Raw genomic sequence first — 6,681 nt, forward strand, 5'->3', positions numbered from 1 at the left:
TCGAATCGAGAGAGAGAGGACACTCTCTACTCTTGTGAGTGTTTCACTCGGGGTGGAGAAACGATTTCTCTTTATTCAAGGATAGAGGAAGGATTGTCTACGTCTCACCTCCCCCATACCCCATTCATGTGAGATTGGGTTTTGTTGTTGTTGTTGTGATTAGATTAACAAGAAATAAAAATTAATCTAGACATGTAGCTTAAAGACTTAATTTGTTAAATACGATTAGATAAAACAAGAAATAAAAATTAATCCAGACATTTAGCTTAAACACTTACACTTATTGTGGTGGACGATTTGAGATTACTAATTAAAATTCTCTCTCTTTTCTACAACCACAAAAAAAAAAAATTGAAGAAAAGTTAGCTAATGAGGATCCGTGTACATGACATAAACGTGTACGTAGCAAACAATAGAAATGCTTATAATCAATGACGGTCAAAGGGGATGAATCGGCGATTACTTGGGATTACTCGGTCAACATCCAAATAATCAATCAGAGTCAAACTTGGTTGATTACTCATCGAGTTGCACTTAAACATAGGCTTGTTGGGTTCTAAATTTCTAACACATTAATTATTGGGTGTACAAAAACCATAGGTCATAGAAAGCACAAGTGTGCACTTGCCCACTTGTGTTGTTTATGATATGTTTTCCTTTATCATAGTAAAGTAATGGTACAATAAAAACATACCGTCAACTGAAAGAACCTGAACAACTTGTTGCCCGAAAACATCGGTAATCGTGGTGAAAAGATTTCACACCTATTTACATACAATAAAAACACATTATCAATGACATTTTGAGCTATTTATCATTTGATAAAAAGAATCATGCTATTACAAAATGAGTAGTATGAGTTGCATTTTTATTTGTGGTTCAAAAGATCTCCATCTCTCACTGATAAATCTAAGTTGTATCCAATCTTTTAAATCACACAACAAGGTAAACATACAGGAAAAGATACCAATTTTCTACTGAAAAATTATTTCAGTTCATTTTACTAATGATGCATAGTTACTAGTAAAAGAAAATATCTAAATTATTTTTTGTTTACCATTATGCAGTCGCGCCTTAGCACTACAGTAATTTTAGCCAAAATAACAGAAAGAGCAACTTGACTGTTAAATAATAATACTATATTTAATAAGACTTGCAATAATTTTTGCACAAAACGTACATTCAATTTCTGTGAATAATTAGAAAGGCTGACAAATTAATTTGACTAACTCCTCTGTATTTGTTTAGCTACCAAACTTGTTCAACTTCTGTGAAAAATGCTTGATCATTTTCAATAGTACGTAGTATCGTTTATGCTTGATCATTAAAATAAAATCAAGTTTATAAAAGAAAACAATACCATATAGTCGAGAAAGGAAATCCAAAACAAAACAAATGTTCTACTATCTTGCAAGTGGTCACCACTCAACTCTTCTTCTGAGCCTCTTGTACTATGGCTTAATGGAGGTAACATTACCTTATTATTTTTAAGTCATTTAATCCAGTAATAAGTGATCTTTTTAAAAAACGAACTCACACATGTTATGCACAACCACACATACTATCTACATATTGTCTCAAGCAAGACTCACGCACACAAAATATTGATTATTTCCAATAGCATTGTAGCACTCGAGCATATGCCATTTGATACTTCGAGACACAAATGACACTACTCTTGTTTAAGTTATTTAATCCAGTAATAAGTGTTCTTTTTTAAAAGTAAACTCACATATGTTATGCACAACCACACATACTACCTACACACTGTCTTAAGCAAGACTCACACATACAAAGGATTATTTCGAGTAGCATTGTAGCACTCGAGCATATGCCATTGTAAATTTATTGTTGCCTCATAGTACTTCAAAATACAGATACCAGATAGCCGAGAAAGTTATAAAAGTATACTGCATTCGGTTTATTTATTAATAAAAGATGTCTTGCTTTTCAAAAAAAAAAATTAAACTAAAATCAAGTTTGTAAAAGAAATCATTTTACTAATGTTTAATACCAAAAAGGAAAATGATGTATCATCATCCTACCCAATATGCCTACCCACTAATATGATGACATGTGGTATAACCTTTTAAATTAGAACACTTACTAATTTACTATGACTAAATTATTCTTTCCTTTAGAGTATTATACGAAGTTAAATTTATATTTATCAAGCAAGTTTAATATTTTATTCTTTTCTACACAAGAGTTACATATTGTTATCAAAATCATATACGGAGTATTATTTAACTTAGATTTTAACCCCCTTAATCTTATTTATTCTACGTCCCTCAAGTTTAATAATCATCTCAATCTCATTATTACACAAATACAATTTAATACAACTACAGAGAGAAACACTTTTATGATCTAAGTTTCCACAGTAGTCATTATCTTAAACAAGAATTAAACAAACTAGAAACCTCAAAATGCAACAAAAATATGTCAAAAGTAGCAAATATATAGTGTTTAAGTCAAGAGGGAAGCACTTTTTTGGGGGAAAGTGGAGGGAAGTAAATTTTTTTCGTTTTTTAAAACTTTTTTTTTCAAGTATTAAGATCACATGAAAATAAGAATATTTAAAAAAGACACTTTGCGATAAATTTTATTATTTTGGCGGGAAACCCTCGAAGAAATAAATGATAACATTCATTGCAATGAATGTTTTGCTTCTAAGTTTTTCTTAAGGGTTTAGAAATTAGGGGGTTAAAAAATAGGGTTTAAAAATTAGGGTTTTGGGTTTAGATATTAGGGTTTAGAGTTTAAAAACTAGGGTTTAGATTGAATTTTTAACACGAACAGTTTAGGGTTTAGGGACTAAACAAAAAACCCTAAACCTTAAACCCTAAACTCTAAATCGAGCTAAATTTCGATAAAAACACTTCACACAAGATGAAAACAAAACGATGCAAATAAACTCTAATTAAAACATTACTCATGATGAATGTTATTATTTATTTCTTCGAGCGATTTTCCGCCAAAATAATAACATTCGTCGCAAAGTATCTTTTTTAAATGTTCATATTTTTTTTCCATGTAATCTTAATGTTTGAAAAAAAATTCAAAAAAAAACAAAAAAATAAAATTATTTCCCCCCACTTCTCCCTAAAAAGTGTTTCCCCCTCGATGATGACCCCACACACACACACACACACACACACACACACACACACACACACACACACACACACACACACACACACACACACACACACACACACACACACACACACACACACACACACACATACATACATACATACATATATATATATAAAATGCATGTGTATGTGTATGTATATGTACATCTATATAAAAAAATACCTATTTTAAAGCTCAGAAACACGTCATATTGATAGCACTTGCGGTTAGATGATGTTGAATCAAACGCCATGAAAGCTTCGCTTTATGTATCTTATTATACCGCATTGAAACTGGAATAAATTTAGCACACAACAGATATAAAGGGTGAGTTTATAAGATATAAAGAGTCAGTTTATAACATAATACATAACAAAATTACATTTACATTTTTTTTAAAAAATGCCATAAAAGCATTTGTTTGTGAGGGAGATATTTGATGGTAGTGGGAATAATTAATGTTAAATATAAATAGAAAATAAATGTAGTGGGGTAGATTTTACTGTAGGAGTCATTAAAATTTGTGTATTATTATCGGTCTATAGGAGAAATAATGGTTAAAAAAATAAAAAATTAAAACAAATAAGTAATTAAGCGTTAAAGTTAAAGAGAGATACCTCTAAGTGTTTTGTGTCAAATATTTTATAAAATTAATGGTGGTGATGGTGATTTCAAATTGTTATTTTAGTTCTCTTCTAACGATTTCACTCGTTCCTTAATTTGCAGTAGAATCTTTTCCACTACAGTTTTTATTTAGGTAGTTAAAAAAATTGGAGATTAGGGGCTAAAAAAGGGGATTTTTGGGTTAAAATAAGTTGGGGCAGAATGAGCCTAATTAGGGTTCTAAAGAAAGGGGAAACTTATGTGTAAACGAGAAGAGATGTTTAAGGAAAATAAAGGCCTGAAGTGTGTGTATATATATATATATATATATATATATATATATATATATATATATATATATATATATATATATATATATATATATATATATATATATATATATATATATATATATATATATATATATATATATATAGATAGATAGAATTTTATTTTAATACAGCCACAACCAACATGTCAAATATGATGACAAAATGAAAAATTCATGTTAAATAAATGTTACACCATTTTAGAACAAAATCTTAGTAATGTAACTAAACATTATAAATAGCAAATTACTTTTATATGGTCCTATGTAAACTTCAAAAACGCCACAATTAATTAAATCAAACACATATTAGTATATTACTACTAGATCAAAGCGTTAAAATTCTGTTACCATCATCACCGAGAACATTAACCAACTCTAAAAACAGAGATCTTATAGAAAAATTCTTTAAACATAAAACCCTAAAGAGAGTAAATCGAAGAAAAAAGTTACAAGAGAAATAACTTACAAATTTATGGTGTGGTGGTTGTGACTGGTGCGGTAGTGGTGGTGACTAGTCAGCCGGGTGACGATCTTGACCCGTTACGCTGAAATCAAATAAAACGTCGGTCCATGTCGGGTAAGTAGTCTTTGGTTTTCTCGCTCAACTTTCTCGGTGGTCAAACGAGCAGATCTACTCAAATCGCCATTAGATCTGCTCTTACTCAAACAAGCAGATCTAGTTGAATCAAGATCTAACAGGCGAGAGAAGTCCGGTGCCGTCGCCGGAAAATACAAAAAAATAAGAGAATAACCTGAAAATTGCAGTGTCACTTGAAAAGGGTGAAGCAACACCACCGTTGCCTAAATGTTAGTCTGATTTAGGGTTTTCTTCAAATAAAAAAGGTTGTGTGAATGTTGTGCCGGAGAATACAAATGGTTACGTCTAAATGCGTTTGTGTTTGATGATTAAATTTTTAACAAATCAATTTAAAATTCAATATAGTTTGGAAGAGTGGTAGAGGCTGTAATTAATCTAGGGTAGAGAAAAAGAGCGAGTGAGATGGGGTAAAGAAAAGGGTGATATATATCCGCATCTGCTTTTACTTCATCCACTATCATTTGATTCTTTTTTCTCAAAATATCCTTCGATAATATTTAACAGAAAATTTATATAAGTTATTATTTAAGGGTATTCAAGTGGAAGGATTAAAAGTGGTGGTGGATATATCATCTCCCGAAAAGAAGGGTGGGTGACCGGGTGAAATCTACAAATTTTATAAACTCAATGTAAGTATACAATTTTCTAACTTCAAAAGACGTTGGGCCAAGCCTGGTGTAAGTGTAACTATAAAATGGCCTTTTTGAAAGTTGTCCAATTTAAGACACCTTCAAGCAGAAAATTATGCAATTCTTCGCTCTTTGCCCTCGAGAGTCCAAATCAAATTCTGAGTGGACGATAATCAGGTACAAACCCTAGTTAATATTAGACCATCTTTATCCGGATGATGGGCGTATTGCTGGGTGGGGTGGGTGCTTGATGAGCGTGCTGTCATACCAGTGTGTAATGGGGTGGAGTGTTAAGTGGCGTGTTAGGTGATGTGTTAAATTCTGATTGGAAGTTGGGTGAAAGGGGGATAAAAATTAATTAAAAAATGGGGGAAAATGCAACACGCCTTCAAATTTCACGTGTTAACTTGGAGCACGTGGCCCCATTCTCCACCCAACACGCCGCGCTACGGCCTGTACGCCGGCGTGTTGGTGCAACACGCTACCGAGCACGCTCGGTTAAAGATGGTCTTAGTCTTCACCATTTTCTTTTTCCTATTAAAATCTAAAGTTTTGGGATATAGTTGATTAGTACTTGAAAAGGTTGAGTCATCTAGTGATAAATCTCTTTCAATGAAAAAGGCTGGTTGTTTAGGTGTCAGTAATGTACCCTCGTCGTCCAACATTCGAACCACATATAACATGTTTGGCGTGTCTTCTGCATATTGTTGAACACATAACAACCTGATCGTGACTGATCTTATAACTTGTGTGGATGGAAAGATTCTGATAAACTTGGATTGATCAACTCTATGGACTTGCCTTCATTGTGCACATTCCATGCCTGAATATATTGTGAATATTAATATTCATTAGTGAATGACAAATTATCAAGAACCTAAGGTAAAATTCACAATTTGTCAACCTGGTGTATATTAATTTATCCCCCTTAAAAAGGTGACATGAAATCCTTTTTTCCACGAAATGAGTTTAAATTTAGTTAAAAGTTATATAGACAAATCTGGTCAAAAGAAGAACTTTTTTTGAGTGATGATATGTAAAACACATTGAAATTTCACTCATTTTCTTGGCAAAAAAATGAATCTTACACTCATTATTTGGTAGTTTGGTGAACACATGATCTTACATTCCTTTCTTGGTAGCAATTGAATGTTGCACACTTTTACTAGTAGATTAGTATATAGCGCGCATTGACAAATCTTGGATTTCACGTTACTTTTCTTCACTACTTTTCCATGAAGATAGACACCATTCGATGCCCCTCGAGTAATCTCTCCCTAGCTTCTTATGATATAGAAAAGTATCAGTTGGATAATCAAAACTCTGCCACATCATCTTCTCCTGTTGGTCCGTCAAAACGATTTCCGGTGTCATGCAGC

At 32.2% G+C, this 6,681-nt stretch overlaps 1 long non-coding RNA gene across 1 annotated transcript; it reads right to left on the reverse strand.

Moving 5' to 3' along the window:
- Window positions 1-401: 401 nt before the first annotated feature.
- Window positions 402-4,941, reverse strand: LOC139886024 (uncharacterized). Its single transcript, XR_011772234.1, has 3 exons — window positions 4,542-4,941; window positions 3,325-3,434; window positions 402-764 (listed from the first exon to the last, which is right to left on the reverse strand). It is a non-coding gene; the product is annotated as an uncharacterized lncRNA (long non-coding RNA).
- Between the last annotated feature and the right edge of the window lie 1,740 nt (window positions 4,942-6,681).

This window comes from Rutidosis leptorrhynchoides, chromosome 1, assembly GCF_046630445.1.
Source record: "Rutidosis leptorrhynchoides isolate AG116_Rl617_1_P2 chromosome 1, CSIRO_AGI_Rlap_v1, whole genome shotgun sequence".
NCBI classification, from domain to species: Eukaryota; Viridiplantae; Streptophyta; class Magnoliopsida; order Asterales; family Asteraceae; genus Rutidosis; species Rutidosis leptorrhynchoides.